This window comes from Megalobrama amblycephala, linkage group LG7, assembly GCF_018812025.1.
Source record: "Megalobrama amblycephala isolate DHTTF-2021 linkage group LG7, ASM1881202v1, whole genome shotgun sequence".
NCBI classification, from domain to species: Eukaryota; Metazoa; Chordata; class Actinopteri; order Cypriniformes; family Xenocyprididae; genus Megalobrama; species Megalobrama amblycephala.
The window spans coordinates 53,873,544-53,890,437 of NC_063050.1; the positions used below are offsets into that span (position 1 = coordinate 53,873,544).

Here is a 16,894-nt window from a genome sequence, read left to right on the forward strand (position 1 = left end):
GTTCAACCTTAATGTTATGAAGCGACGAGAATACTATTTGTGTGCCAAAAAGAAAAACAAAATAACGACTTTATTCAACAATATCTAGTGATGGGCGATTTCAAAACACTGCTTCATGAAGCTTCAGAGCTTTACAAATCTTTTGTTTCGAATTAGTGGTTCGGAGCGCGTATCAAACTGCCAAAGTCATGGCCCCCAGTGGCGAACCATTGAAATTTCAGAACACTTATGACATAACGAAGCCTCGTTTACTGAAATCACGTGACTTTGGCAGTTTGATACGTGCTCCGAACCACTGAATTGAAACAAAAGATTCGTAAAGCTTCGAAGCTTCATGAACCAGTGTTTTGAAAGCCTATTTTGTCTCCTAAGCTATGAAAGAGCAACTGTATTTAAAAGTCTGTGTATATATATATGAGCTCTGAGACCCTCATTTCATGCAACCGCACATCAGAAGTTTCTTTTTTGTTTTTCCTCTTATATTCTCATCCGCCATGTAGACTGACACGAACATATTGTAATGCATGACGAGGATTGGGGGAATTAGGAAGATAACAGCAACAACTTTTGGAGCCTTTCATGTAAAAACTTTATAAACAACGTCTTGTCAGTTTCTTATAAATTATGCAGTCTATACTGCTGCGTGCTTGTCAAAGTAATCGTCACAGTGCAGTTGGTGTTTAAGACGTGTTTTTAACCTTTCATGTAGAATATTACACAATGACAACTTTCCCAAAGTAAACTAATTAACATCCCAATGCCAAAATTAAAACAATATTCACCGCCAAACTCTGTTGTAAAATAGCATGCTGCCCCCTGCTTGCCCAGCTGACAACCATGTGAATTATTTCAAACCTTATCATAGTTTTTTTTTTTTTTTTAAATTCAAGATTGGAAATAGGATCTAACAGTAGGCTTCAGTGATAGATGTAGACAAGTAAGGGTTAAAAGCTGTCTGTCAAACTGACTGCAAGCCGAGCTACGTGGAGTCATATTTGTATGAGATGTCGTAAGACAAAACTACACAACACTCACAACAACAACTGAAGACTGTTTGTTCTGAGTTTGTTTTTTGCCTGGAATGTGCAACATCTCAATATTGTTGCATTTTGTTCATGCGTCAATGGTCCTCTGTTTTCATATAAATAATAACTGACAGAGCAAATGTCTTATATATTTTTCCAATGTCTGCATGTCTACAAATACAATGGGCCTCATTCATGAAACACGTGTTAGTATAATGCCGCGCTCCTCACTGTCACTTTTTACCCAGCTGTCCAATCACAGTGGAGGAGGGGGAGGGATGAATACTACATGACCAACCATCCTACTTAATTAATACTTAGTTAATATTGCCGGTGGTTACTGCATTTTTATATTAAGTAATATTCTTCAAAATGAGATACAAGTAACACGTTATTGCCATGGATATTCCAAATCATAGCAACCAATGCGCCTGTGCATCCATGGTTTGGAGGACAGCAATTAATTGAATATTTATTGTTAGGCGTATGACCTATTAGTTATGCAATATAATGGAGCCAAACATGAAAAGGGAGTCCAGAAGATTCCACAGCGTTCCTGGACTCGTAATTTGCATAGTTGTAGTTCAAAGGCGGGGATTATACTAATTGTGAATGAGCATTCACGCACGCCCTATTTACGAAAGATTGGAATTCATTAACATACACATGTTTAACTATCAAATCTGATGTTTACGAAGCATTTGTGAATCCGGAGGTTTTCGGGAAGGTCTGTTTTACATGCAAATTAATCCAAACTTACTCATATATTATTTACGAAATTTTTATGAATGAGGCCTATTGTTTAGACTACTAGACCTACTACATTTACCAAATGCACAGTATTTAACAAAACAATACCGTATCCCAGAATGCAATTTGCTTGACTTGACCTTCCATTTCCAAGGTGATGATTGAACCAGAATATCAGAATATTATTTATTTATTTGTTTGTTTGTTTGTTATTTGTTTTTATTTTTTACATTTGTTAACATTAGTTAATGCATTAGTTATCACTAACAATTAAATATATTAATTTCAAAATGTAATAATACATTTTAGTCTCAAAATTTGTATTTGTAACATTAGTTTATGAACGGTGAAAATTATGAACTATTTTGAACATTTTTATATAATATATTAATATAATTGTAATATACCCCAACACTGAATATTACTCATTGTTCATGTCAGTTAATGCATTAACTGATGTTAACAAATGAGACCTTATTGTAAAGTGTTGCCATTTAATTTCTCATTCTCACTTTTTCTTGACTCACTTTTAATCAGACTGCCAAAACATTTTTACACAAATTGGATTAAATTTGCGAACAGTCCATTTTTATTTCTGTGCTGAAAACTAGTCACTTTTGAGTTAATCATGCATGCAATGAGTTCATGTGACAATGTAGCATACTTCTATTATTGTTGCATGTTGCGTTTCATACCATTTTTCACACAGTTGCTGTGTCCAAAATCGCATATTGTATACACTGTAAAAAGTGGTAACCTGCAATTGTTATGTTAAAGAGCCTGATTTTACCTTTAAATTTAGTTTTGTTGGTGTAACCTAATATATTTAGGCTGATTCATTAATGTTAAATAACATTTTTTATTTGAATAAAATCAATTCATTTAGAGGTTACCACATGAAGCAAGTATTTTTGTAACTAAGGGAGTCCACTGGAGGCGTGTGTAGTGAGAACCCAAGTGCAGTTTATTGACATAAATCCAAAACATGAGCATGAACAGGAACAAAAACAATGATGTGACGTGACGTGACGTGACGTGACGTGACGTGACGTGACGTGACGTGACGTGACGTGACGTGACGTGACGTGACGTGACGTGACGTGACGTGACGTGACGTGACGTGACGTGACGTGACGTGACGTGACGTGACGTGACGTGACGTGACGTGACGTGACGTGACGTGACGTGACGTGACGTGACGTGAAAACAGATACTACACTCACCAACAGCAGGTTACATAAAACAAAGCTAGACAAGAGAACAATGAAACATGAGGGCTATTTATACAAAGGGACTAATGACAAACAAGGAACACCTGTGAACAATGAAGACAAAGGACCAATGGCAAGACAGAACTGAAATCACATGACATTGACAACCAATCAGAACATGACACATGAGACAGGGGAAGCACATGACATGAACACATGAGGGCAATGGAATCACATGATACAAAACATGGCAAAAACAAGGAAAACAAACATGGCAAAGAAACAAAGCATAACTATGAAAATAAACCAAAAACCGTGAACATGAACCAACACAAAACAAGACATGACAATTTTCAAGTTACCTTTTTTTTTTTTTCAGTCATTTGGTTTGAAACTTGCTTCACGACCATTAAAAAAGTATGTTATATAGTATGAATGTATGTATGATATGAATGAAATTCATCACAGTGTCAGTTGTGTCACTTCACTGCCATTCACAAATGCTCTCTTGTGGCCTCATGGGGTAGTAAAGTGTTTATCGAATGCACAATCTCGGTAATAGGTACTTTATGCCTACTGTTTTTCGAATATGTATTCAGACATGTGTACTCTGTTGGCGCAGTGACTGTTTTACACGTACTATTTTAGTACACTATATTCCATTGCAAACGGCTACACGAGGGTTAGTGAGTTCTAGTACTCCCAGTGTCCAACATATGGCATCCCGTATCCCAGAATAACCAGAGCAACTTCTGAGCTCCTGAGCGTCTTTACACGCACCACTGGCAACAATACCAGTCCTGATCTCTAATTTATCTGACCTTTGTTTTGCTTGTGTTTTTACAGACCATTGCTTTTATGGGCGGTGTTAATTTTAGCTCTGAGAAAGCTGAAAAGCCTTCAGGTAGCCAAGGACAAACAAAGTGATCTGCACATATTCCCAGACGTGAGTAAATTATATTTAGAATGTCAACACACAGGCTTTGATGTGCATATTCTTCATCCCTGGACTCAAAAAGTCACATACAGAGTTATTATCGTAAACTAAAAGTAAAAGTATAAAACGGAAGTATTTTCTATTGTGACATACATCTGAGTGAAACGGCTTCTGGAGCAAGAACAAATGTAGGGCGTTTGCTATTGGTGGATCTCATGTGAGTGGCAGGTTGCCCTGCCCTCTCACTAGTAAACACATTATCAGGGACATGATTTAAAAACAATAATGATGTGCACAGATTATAATAAATGCTGCAATATTCCATAAAAAAATGAAAAGTGTCCATTTTGATTTCATGGTGACTTGAATTGAAATGAAGCTGAAATAAAATAAAATATAAGATTAAAAAAAACTTAAGCTAAGAAAGTGGAGACATTTTCCGAAATGTTTCTCATGAGAAAAAAGTAATCTCACGTCTCAGTTTCATAAGAGATCTCAAAAATGTCTTAAATGCGCTCAGATTGACCAAAATACCAAAGTCTTTAATCAAAAGTCAGAGATGTTTTTTTTTTTTTTTTTCAAAATTATTTAACTCAACTATTGTTTAAAAAAAATACCATATGGCTGACTTAAAATAAACCCAAAATAGGTTGGAAATTAAAAATCAGACAGATAATTACTAGAGGCAACAGTAATAATCAATAGCTGATCATTTATTAATTAGCAGTTTAATAAATGTTTATTATTTAATTATATTTATTAAACTTATTAATAAATGTTCATTTATTAAACATATTAATAAATGTTCATTTTTAACCTATTTTGTGTTAATTTTAAACAAGTAATACAGTATTTTTTTTTTTTTAAAACAAGGTCGGGTTGGTCAAACATTTAACCCAACTGCTGGGTTAAAACAACCCAGTCACTGGGTTTGTCCAAATTTAACCCAACTTGAGTTATTTTTAACCCAGCATTTGTTAGAGTGTAGATTCTATGCATATTTATTTTTAAAACATACTGATGAAAAAATACTCATGAGCTATGAAGGACAAACCTCTGAGCAATATAGGAACACCTTTAAAATATCTTTTCACCTGTCTTGATCATTATAGGGTGAAAGTATTCTGAAAAGGCTCCATTGTGTTGATAAAGCTTTTTAATTAAGTTGCACGTCTCATTGAAAGTGAGATATTCACATCATATTTTTGTGCTTAATCTGCAGAAACAATGTTTAACAGCTGTTGTGTGTTATAGTGTGTTATAACACAGCTGTTTCATTCTCTAGTTCTTCCATGTGTGAACTTTCACAGCCGTGTCTGTGAGAATTAAATGTTTTATTATCCTTCATGGACATGTCTAATATAAACCCTGAATGCTATATTAAGTGTTCAAAAACCTGTGAAAGAGAACAGAAAGGAGCAGGACTTTGACAAATATGTATTTGTTTTACAAAACAGATTTCCATAGAAAATTGTGCTGTTTTATGCGTTTTATTTTATCTATTTATTTATTTTACGTGTTTGATATGAACTACAACACCACGTCAACAGTAGTCCTAATGTGCACTTCCTTAACAATCCATATTTGCACTGTATATTACTGTATAAGCAATGTCATTTTCCAGCAGAGTTAGAGTTTAGCATATTGAAAGCTAAAAATGTGATTTGCATTAAATTTAATAAAATTTTTGAGGCAACTGAAATAGACTTCGCCATTGACCAACTGAAACCTGGTCCAAAGTCAATGGCACAATATTTTTTTGTTATTTAAAGAGCGTGTTAGTAATATGCGGCGCCTATAGGTGCACATATACACTCTGCTTATTACACACACAGGGACACGCAGCAGCACACAAACATGCCAAATATTAAAAATAAAAGGATTACAATGTAAAAGATTATTATTGTGTGCATAAAGATAAAAATGGAATCCTGGTGGAATCCGGCTTGTCCCATATGGTCTGCTCACTTGCTTTAACCTCGTGCATGAGCAGATCCGTTTCCTTGCTAGAGAAACGTCAGTTTTTCCTTTTGCAAATTCCGCCATGTAAATAGCAAATCCGCCATGGCGCGCATGCAATTGCTTATTCTGCGTACAAGGAACAGTGATACTGAAATTGTTGTAGTAAAAGCAACTTTATATGAAGCTTTTACTGAAATGAAAACATAAAATTGCCACCAACAACAAATTTAACATACATGGCCTTTGGTTACTATGGAAGTTTTTTTTTTTTTTTTTTTTTTCCACCACAGAGTAAAAAAGTATAAATTGTGACTTTTAATCTCACAATTCTATTTTTTTTCTTGCAATTGTGAGTTTACATCACACAATTCTGACTTTTTTCCTCAGAATTGTGAGATATAAACAAGCAATTGATAGATTTTTTTTTTTTTTTTTTATTCATGGCAGAAATAAGCAATCCAGCACACATTCTTCCTCCTCTCCCCGAACTCTTCTTCTCCCTTGTCTTGATCCAACTACTCCTCTCCTCCTTCATTTATTCCTCTCCCTCACCCAGACATTATTTTTTTTCTCTCTGCTTCTCTGTTCTCCGTCCAAATTGAACAAAACCAATTCAGAGAGTCCTATTTTACTGTATGTCAAAGTAATGAAAAGAACTTCAACACCTGAATATGCCTCCAACTGAGATTGGAATCTGCCATTTCTCAATATTTCAGTGATCTGCTAATTAAAAATGCTTATCAATTGTTTCAGTATTTGTTTTATATATTTTTCAGTACTTTTGAGCTGCTGTTGTTGCGGAAGTAGAGGTTTTATACTATTTTTAATGATTAAAACATTAGGTCTTCTTTTCTGTCATGCTGTGTTTAAGCATTTGTAAAGAAGTTCAGAAAGATCCATGATTTTGGTATTGGGTAAGCTTGTTTGAAAAGAAAATGTGTTAATTGACTGCATTTTGTGTGAAAACGGCAGGAATTGTGTTAATGGTATGGTCACAAGACGGGTGTTATGCTAATCGTGTTTAGAGTTTTGAAAATGTGACTACAGATTGGACAAAAGTGTGTTAGCAATTAAACACTGTAAATAATTATTTGTATTGCTCTTGCTTTGTCTGCATTTTGGATCTTTTTTTTTTTTTTTTTTTTTTCATCACATCTTGTCTTTTGAACATGCAACTCTGCCTTATTATTTGGCCAAAACTTGGTATCTCAGAAGGAAACATAGTGTTGAACTGGCCTACCTTCATGCCAGCATTGTGTCTATGATTACTTTAAAGGCAGCGGCTATTTACACTGTGAAAATACCAATATATTCTATTTACCCTAACTATAGCAGCATTTTCTTTGCGATATGCTATTTACACTACGTGAAAATAGAGATAGATTCAATTTACACCATGTAAAAGTATCAGTTCTTTGCAATAAGTGTAAACAGTAATCAGATGCTATCTATACTTTAAATTGGCAGATACTATTTGCACATCAGTATTTTTGTACATTAACAGGATGCAATAATATGGTAGCGGGCCCGATACCAAGCTCATGTACTTGTACTCCTACTTGTAAAAAAAAAAAAAACAATACCTCACGTGGCGTAACTGGCAGAATTTTCTGTGCACAGAGACACCGACGGCAGCATCAGAAACAATGTCAGCCTCAGGGATGTGGAAATACTTCAAAATAATGATAACAGCCCACACATTGCAAACTACATGCAAATCGCGTTGAATGACACAGACCAGAAGCGCTCTGGCACGCGCGCGCTCTCTCTTTTTCTTGCACGTGATCCCAGTTCTCTCAAACAGTTCTGCTCAAACAGCACACGATCAGTTCTCCTTGCGCCTGAATGGTCAAATGCACAAATAGTTGTCAAAATGTCCATAGTGTGGAGTATTTCACATAAATACAGTCGGTTTATGGCTTTAGTGGGCATGGACAGGTGGGTAAAAATAGGGTATATGTCAGTAGGCCTATATTATATCCATGGATTTGGTCTTAAAATGACAGTAGCCTAATTAAATATTTGTCTGTCATTGCCCACTCGTCCCGTATTCCACCATGAGAAATCTGGTCACCCTAGGTTGTTTACATCGGTTCACAGTGTTATGTTATGTTATAAACATTTGTTCTGTAATATCTGTTTAGCACTTTTTTAAAAGCAGGTTAAAAAAGACTTGCTGTTTGTTTTTTATTATGACTTTGGTAATTATGCTCTTTGAAGGTTATTAGACACTGTGAAATTTGTGCTTTTTGTGACAAGCACATAAAAATTATTACTTTTTTCATTGGAGTAATAATAAAGAAGCTGTCCTGCATTCATTAGTCTCACTGTGTTGTGCTTGGAAAACTGTCACATCACCCCCCCCCCAAAAAAAAAAAAAAAAGTATAGGCATCGGTATCGGAGAGTACCAGAAAAAAATTATCGGTACCCGTACTCTGTCCTTAAAAAATGGTATTGGTGCATCCCTAATTAAAATTATTAAATGGATGCTGCCTTATTGGGGGAACAAAAACCCTCCCTTCACCTTCCCCTAACCCTACCCAATAAATACTTTTAATATTATTAAACACTCGTTCGCAGTTTATTTCCACTTTTGGAACATTATTTCGTCGATCGCATTAAAAAAGGCGAGCCTTACATGCTACTTCTAATTCTGTGTGTCTTTCTTAAAACTTAAGTGGCCCAACCAGACATTGGTGGGCGGAGCTAGTGTAAATAGCATTTGCCAACAAGGGGCGCTATTTGCTCTTAGTGTAAAATAGACACTCCGTTATGGAAAATGCTGTCTAGGTATGCAGCTCACTAGGATTTGTGACACACTTTATGAACTTCAGAGAAACATGTATCTATAATTAAAAAAGCTAAGCAGCTCGGCCGTCCATTGCCATAAATAACTGAACCAGAACTAATATCAAAATGTAATTTATTTTATTTCATTATATTATTCTTTACTTTCTTTTATTATTATTTTATTATATTTATACAGAGCTTATGAACTTCAGACGCTGCAACATTGCTCACATGTTTTGAGCCTGCTGAAAAATATTGACTTAAATTAGCCAAAGATGTTTTGTTGATCTATCAACTGTTTTAGCTGCTCGACTAGCTGGTTTCCCAGCCACTAGAACCACCAAAACAGATCAACCTAACCAGTTTAACCACTGTGGGCCAGTTTAAGCTGTTTATCTCCCCCCAGCAGGATGAACGACCTCTGCTGTTTCTGACTGCCACATCATTATCATTTGTCTTGTCAGCATGTTGTTAGAAGATCTGTTGACTGAGCAGCAAAAAGATATATAGTGCCTTGGCATCGGTGGTTATTTGTTCTAAAGGTGAAACGGTTGCGGCTCGCGCCAACATGCTATAAAAAATTAGCCTCGGCTAGTTGGCATCATCATAATGTTCTCTCACACAACCTTCAATGATTTGGTTCAAGTGTTTTGTCCTTTTAATTGGCCGTGTGTTTAAGCATAATCAGGAATATAGACAGCGATGCTGAAGTCCTCGTACGTTGTTAGTTTTCTTTTCTCTAAGGAACGTAATGTTGTTCTGTTGTGTTTATCGCCCCTCTGAGAGGCCTCGCTTCAGGAGACTTTTCTCTTCTAATTGGATTGGATTCTGTATTGGCCTCATTATTTCAACTAATTAAGATTTAGCTCTGTGGCATCTTTTGTCACCATGGTGTAAGTGATCCACATTGATTTTATTCGCTCATCTCTATTCAGATTGTTTTGCAGAGGAACAAAATCCCAACCGGCTTCTAAAATTCTGATAGATTCAAATTAATGAGATTTTCTTTGAGAAAAAGTAAATCATGTAAATATATGCATTGTATTCACACCCACTGTCACATAAGCATCATAAAAATATGATAACTCAATATCATACATATTTTATGAGCAGTCACACAGCATTAGTATGTTAAACTTTACCTCAGCATATACAAAAAGTCTCAACTTTGTGTCACATTTTATAAACTGAACTTTGTCTGTGTCAAACTAAACTGAATAAACAATGAAGCTGTAATCTTAGCCTGAGGTAATCTGATTTACCTTTGACCCATGAATAGAACAGTAAAGTTACTTCAATCTTCAATATGACCTATCTATCTATCTATCTATCTATCTATCTATCTATCTATCTATCTATCTATCTATCTATCTATCTATCTATCTATCTATCTATCTATCTATCTATCTATCTATCTATCGTTCAGTCATTCTATCATTGTTTCTATCTTTATATAATTCTTTCTGTCGTTCTGTCATTATATCATTCTGTCTGTCTATCAGTCAGTCTATCGTTCTATCATTCTATCTTGCTATTGTTCTATCTGCCATTATATTCTATCTATCTGTATATTTGTCTATTCTATCTATTGTTCTATCATGCTATCAGTCTGTCATTCTATCTATCATTCTATTATTACGATTATATCAATTATTTCTGTCTGTATCTCCATCTATTTATATCTATTTTATCTATCATATCTATCATCTGTCTGTCTATGAATTGATCTATCATATATAATTCTTTCTGTCGTTCTGTCATTATATCATTCTGTCTGTCTATCAATCAGTCTATCGTTCTATCATTCCATCTAGCTATCGTTCTATTGCCATTATATTCTATCTATGTGTCTATATCTGTCTATTCTGTCTATCATTCTATCTATCAGTCTGTCATTCTATCTATCGTTCTATTATTATATGATTATATCATTCTTCCTGTCTGTCTCTACATCTACTTATCTGTCTGTTGGTCTCTCTGTCCATCTATCTATCTATCTATCTATCTATCTATCTATCAATCGTCCATCCATCCATCCATCCATCCATCCATCCATCCATCCATCCGTCTGTCTGTTTTTAAGTTATTGAAAACCCATTAATTTTTAAAAACCAATTAATGAACTCAACATATATTTCAAAATAAAACAATTATTTGATTTTTGACTTTAAAATTGTTTTAATGTGACTAAGTTCAGTATCCTGCTGATTCACTCTAAAAAAAAAAATGCTGGGTTAAAAACAACCCAAGTTGGGTTAAATATGGACGAACCCAGCAGGTTGGGTTAAAGGGCACCTATTATGCCCTCTTTCACAAGATGTAATATAAGTCTCTGTTCTGGTCAAGTTTCAGCTTAAAATACCCCACAAATTTCCCCTATTTGGGAGTGAGCAAAAACATGCCTTTTACTATATTACTATATTGCTGGCTAAAAAAAATAAATCCAAAATTGGTTGAAAAAAAATGGCTGGGTAAAAACAACCCAATCCCTGGTTTTGTCCATATTTAACCCAGCATTTTTTAGAGTGTTATATTAGCAGTTAGTCATGCAGCACACAAACATCACCTTTCCTTTATAATGTCAGCTTCTGTCTTCCAGCTGTTGATTTGAGTCCAGCTGATTGCATAACTGACTTCCTTCCTACTGGATCGTCAAAGCGTGGTGAAGACATCACTGTATATTGTCTGCAGTTGCATCATCCTGGTGGGTGCCGTCGGAGAGAACCATGCATTTGAGTGTCTAGTTGGAAGAGTGCAATTCAAATTCAGTGATTCATACGGTTGTTCAAATAGATGGAAATAGGGCCTGCTTGACCCTACGTGTTATTTCAACCTTAACACGTTGGCATGTTGTCAGGAATGTATTGTTAGTCTATTATTGCTTACAATATGAATCAATCTTGTGACAACACACTTATTTCTGCTCCCTGCATAGGAAAACGGTGTAGTCACGATACGAACAGCGTCATTCTTCATTTGTGCACGAGAACGACAGGTCGTATAACTGCGATAGTGGGGCGCATCTCCACGGATCTGCTTCAGAGGGCGTCTTCATTCAATTCCTGTGCTTTTATATTCTTTCCCTTCTCTACAAGCACAGAGTCATTGATGATTGCCGTGACTGAGGTTGACAGGTGAGCGCTGCAGCCTGACAGACGTCGCAAAGGGGGATGATTGAGTTTTGACGCTCTCTGGAAATCATGCTCGTATTGCAAACACGCTGCCAATTGCTGCATGCGTAATCTCCCCTGGCAGGCGGCGAGACGGTTGAGAGCGCTTATCTACAGGAGTGGGTGGCCTGACTCGCTCCGTCTCGACATGAGAAATGGACAAAGCTCTGAAAGAGTCGTCCGAGGATGTAGAGTTTGTTTGTGGGTCATGGAATAGCCCGACACAGGCCAGCGAGTTTGCTTTTTCCACTACTGTTTCTTCCTTTGTCCTATCCAGATGAACATCGAGTTCTCTCAGAAAGGTAGTTCATGCTGGCAGAATTCCCAGTGATATTCAACAAAGGTGGTTGATGCTGTTTTGTGCAACAATGAAGCCTCAAACAAACACAACTTGACATTTGTGGTGCCTGTTCTGGGGCAGCCTGTCCCAGATATCCAATCCTGTCCTGTGGAGAAACTCTTTCTTTTTGACTATGTTGTCTTGTCTTATAATCTTTTATTTTCTGGGAAGCTTGTGTGTTTTTTGCATTCCTCAGGCACTTTGATGTTTCAGAACTTTACGGAGGACTGGCAAACGTGTCTGCTACCTTTTCACAGAGGAAGATGTCCAGAGATATACATGCCTGTACAACAAAAGAATTTAGGACAAGATATCTGAAATGAAATCATCCACGTTAGGAATAGTTTATTGTGGAAATCCCACTAATAAATCCAAACAGCCACCATGAACGAGACTTTATGCAAGTTTGTGACTTTGCATGCTTCTAGTGATGCAAGCACGTCGCCAACCATTTCTTATGTCACTTTAAAGGGGACATATTGTGCTCTTTTTCAAAGTCTTAGTTTTGTTTTTAGGGTCTGCTTGAACAGGTTTTCATGCTTAAGTGTTCAAAAACATTTTTTCGGTAACACTTTACAATAAGGTTCATTAGATAACATGAGCTAATAATGAACTGCACATACAGCATTTATTAATCTTTGTTAATGTTAATTTCAACATGTACAAACACATTATTAAAATCTTGTTAACATTAGTTAATGCACTGTGAACTAACATGAACAATGAACAACTGTATTTTCATTAACTAACGTTAACGAAGATTAGTAAATACAGTAACAAATGTATTGCTTATGGTTTGTTCATGTTAGTTAATACATTAACTAATGTTTAACTAATGAACCTTATTGTAAAGTGTTATTATTTTTTCTTATATTTGACACTGTTGCAGCACCTCTTTTCCGAGTCTGTCAGTAACGCTCTGGGATGCTTTTTCCAAAAGCATCATTAACCAACTATGGTCGCAAATTCTGTCTTTATCAACATAGTTCAACAAAAACCATTGTTCCAACGAACAATTCGATCTCAAACAGATTCATTAAAAGAAGTTATTACACTGTAAAAAATGACCGTGATTTTAACAGTAAAAGACTGTAAAAATGCTGCGGTGAAAAACTGTTGATTGGTTTACAGAAAGTTTCCGTACTATATACGGTGAATAACTGTAATAGATCTAATGGTACATTTAATGTAATTTTACGGTAAAATACCGTTAAATTCACAGTTTTTGGAAGTGAAAAATAACAATTCATTGTAAAATTTACAGTGAAAAAACGTATATTGACATTCCCACAATTCCCTGCGTGACACTTCACAGTTGATATATTTTCGTTGAAATAACTCTGTTTCTTCTTAGTTTTTCTCATTTTTTTCTAATCAGTTATGTACATTAGGGTTTTATGTTACATATAATGTTGTTAAATTAATGTTTATTGCCTTTTTAAAATTTCATGCATGTTACCATGATGGTGTTTAGTGTGTGTGTGAATGACACTGTGTGCACCTTCTATATGTTAGTATTGTGCTTCTCAGCTTGTGGAAAAGCTGCTTGTGATGAACTTTGATTAATCATGTGACTCATCACCACTGTGTTTGGTGACTGTCAGTGTATTATAAAGGTACAAAACAGATATTAGTACTTCATTAGGTTGGTAAATTAACATTATATCAGTTAATGAAACACGTTATTTTGCCGTAAATTTAACAGATTTAAAATGTAAAATTCACATGTAACTCCGTAAGTATGTTTACGGTTTGATGTCATTTTTACAGTATTGTTCTGGTAACCACAGCTGCCGGTATTTTTCCGTAGAAACAACGGGATTTTTTTTACAGTGTACTTCACCACCTTTGTGGCATCATTAACCAACATAGTTGAACAAATTTACGACAATACGGTTTTGGGAAACAGTCGTGACTAGCTAGTTGATTTCTTCAACGATACATCGTACTATAGTAATTAAAGGGTTAGTTCACCCAAAAATGAAAATTCTGTCATTAATTGTGTGGCCCCCCAGTGGTGAACCATTGAAATTTTGAAACACTTATGACGTAACGAAGCCTAGTTTACTGAAATCACATGACTTTGGCAGTTTGATACACACTCCGAACCACTGATTCGAAACAAAAGATTCGTAAAGCTTCGAAGCTTCATGAAACAGTGTTTGAAATCACCCATCACTAGATATTGTTGAATAAAGTCATTATTTTGTTTTTTGGTGCACAAAAAGTATTCTCGTCGCTTCATAACATTAAGGTTGAACCACTATACTCGCATGAACTGTTTTAAATATGTCTTTAGTAGATTTCTGGGCATCTGAAAGTGTTAATTGTCTTGCTGGCAATGCAGGCCTCACTGAGCCGTCGTATTTCATCAAAAATATCTTGATATGAACGAAGGTCTTGCAGGTTTGGAACGACATGCGGGTGAGTAATTAATGACAGAATTTTCATTTTGGGGTGAAACCTTTAAGCAGCAAGTTATGGGAAACACACTCCTGTTTAGTTCCTGTCTCTATGAAGCCCCTCCTTCTGAAAAGTACAGTGTGCTCTGATTGGTCGGATGGACCATTGTGTTGTGATTGGTCAAGAACTTCGAGCATGTTTGGGAAATGTCACGCACCTTACCATAACCGCAAGTTTCAACACTTCTAACTAACTCAACCAGACCCAACCCTTTATTTTGCATATGACTTGGACGTAAATTATTTAAATGAGGAATATTGTGACTCAATACTACAATGGTGGCGTTTCAGGGAGTTCAGAAATAGTGCACACTGATATAGGGAATAACTCCCTTTGGAGTGACTTTGTGCTTTGGAACGTTGTAGACATTTTCATTTTCAAACTGCAGCATTAGAGTGTTGAACATGTAGAAAAGCATAATAGGACCCCTTTAAATTGCCATATCTTATTGAAAATGAATGACTGACTTAGCTAAATAGCTGCATATTTCTGTCATTGTAAACTTAAGGTTGTGATGCCTGCAAAAAAAAAAAAAAAAAAAAAGTCCCACATGAAACTATATAAGACATTTAACTATTAAACTAATACATGTAATGAGCATTGATTCTTCAATGTCGGGTTGTGTGGCTTGTGACCTTTCCTGTTAAATTAAAAGTCATCCATCAAAATCATTCCGGTGCTGCTTGCTCCATCCGATTTTCTGCTGTGTCCTTTATGAGAAACACATTATCAATAGGTATTAAAGAACTATTACTTGTATATTTATGCTATGTTGATGGTAACAAAGATTTATTGCTCAGAATTTCGTTCATTTGTGATTTATTTCTTTTAATTATCACCTTTGTCTCAAGTTTCTTAGGAGAAATAATAATATAAATGAATGAGTTAACTGTTGACCATGAGAGTATAGAGCTATAACATTATAAAAACATATAAAGTCATTTGATCTTGGAAGAATTTGAGTTTGAACTGAAATTTCATGTTTTATTACTGCATAGTCTGAATGGGGTCTTAGTGTAAATATATAAGCAGAAGTCTCAATTTGTCTAGAAAGTCTCAGTCTGTCTATAGGAAACAATTCAGAATCTCATTTGTGATTTTTCTTTTTCCTACAGGATGTATGCAACCATTATTCCAAAAGTGACTAGATAACCATCAGAATTGTCCACCAGACAGTGAAGTGTTGCTTGAGGCTGAGCGCTGCACACAACCTGCATTTACGGCCATAGAAGATGGAGACTTTCATTGAAAGTGACAAGGGAAGGTCCAGACGGATAGCTTTACTTGAGATATGTGATGCTGTGGGGTTTGACTCAGATGGGGAATAGTTTGAACTATTTATGTGAGAGGTGCTCACAACAAGAGTCAGACCATACATGAAATGTTCTGCAATGTCAACAATGCCGAATGTAGGGCAGCCGAGAATTCCCAGTGACAACAAAAGTAAGTCTATGTCAGCTTTTGACAACAAAAAGATGTTGAGGTTTGTGCTGTTTGTTTGCCCCACAAAACTAGCTGTCTCATTGCAAAATGTGATATTAGAAAATTTTAAAGTACAGCAACTGAAAATGCAGATGTTTAGATGCATTATAACAGAGCTTCTTTAACAACAGAGGGTATGCACGTGACGTCACCGTCGGCCGGAGGGACTGCGGTTACGCTCACTAAGTGGCACAAAGACTGAGAAGCAGCATTGGTTTTCAGCCTAAATGCTGAGAAAACCACACAAAACACATCTAAAATGGGATAGAGCTTTGCGATTGACTGTACAAACAGATTTGACACGAAATCTGAGGTATATTTTTACAGATTGCCGAAAGCTACAGAAGAGAGAAGCAAATGGATCGCTGCAATTCACAGAAACAAGTGGACTTCAGGCAGCGAAACGTGGATTTGCAGTTATAATTTTGTCAATATGGGCTAAAATCATACCCTATATACTATTGTATTGTTATATATTATATTGACAACTCATCAAGTTTACCATATAATATTTACCATCTTATGTTCTGCATATGTTTTTAAATAAACACTGACAAGAACTATACAAGTTTTAGGGCTGGACGATATGACAATATATATATATATATATATATATATATATATATATATATATATATATATATATATATATATATATATATATATATATATACACACAACATTGATATCAGTGATCACCCGGACCTGCCTGTATTGTATTTATATAAAGCGTTCACAGGCAAATTTGCTTTATGCATTTCCC

The 16,894-nt window shown here is 35.6% G+C and overlaps 1 long non-coding RNA gene across 2 annotated transcripts in view; it reads left to right on the forward strand.

Moving 5' to 3' along the window:
- Window positions 1–16,417, forward strand: part of LOC125272871 — a 32,392-nt gene extending 15,975 nt beyond the window's left edge. The window contains exons 3-4 of one of the 2 annotated variants that reach the window (XR_007185940.1): window positions 3,833–3,932; window positions 15,765–16,417. This is a non-coding gene — a long non-coding RNA (uncharacterized LOC125272871). The remainder of the gene's footprint in view (window positions 1–3,832; window positions 3,933–15,764) is intronic. The other variant, XR_007185941.1, reaches the window with a different exon arrangement.
- The last annotated feature ends 477 nt before the right edge of the window (window positions 16,418–16,894 follow it).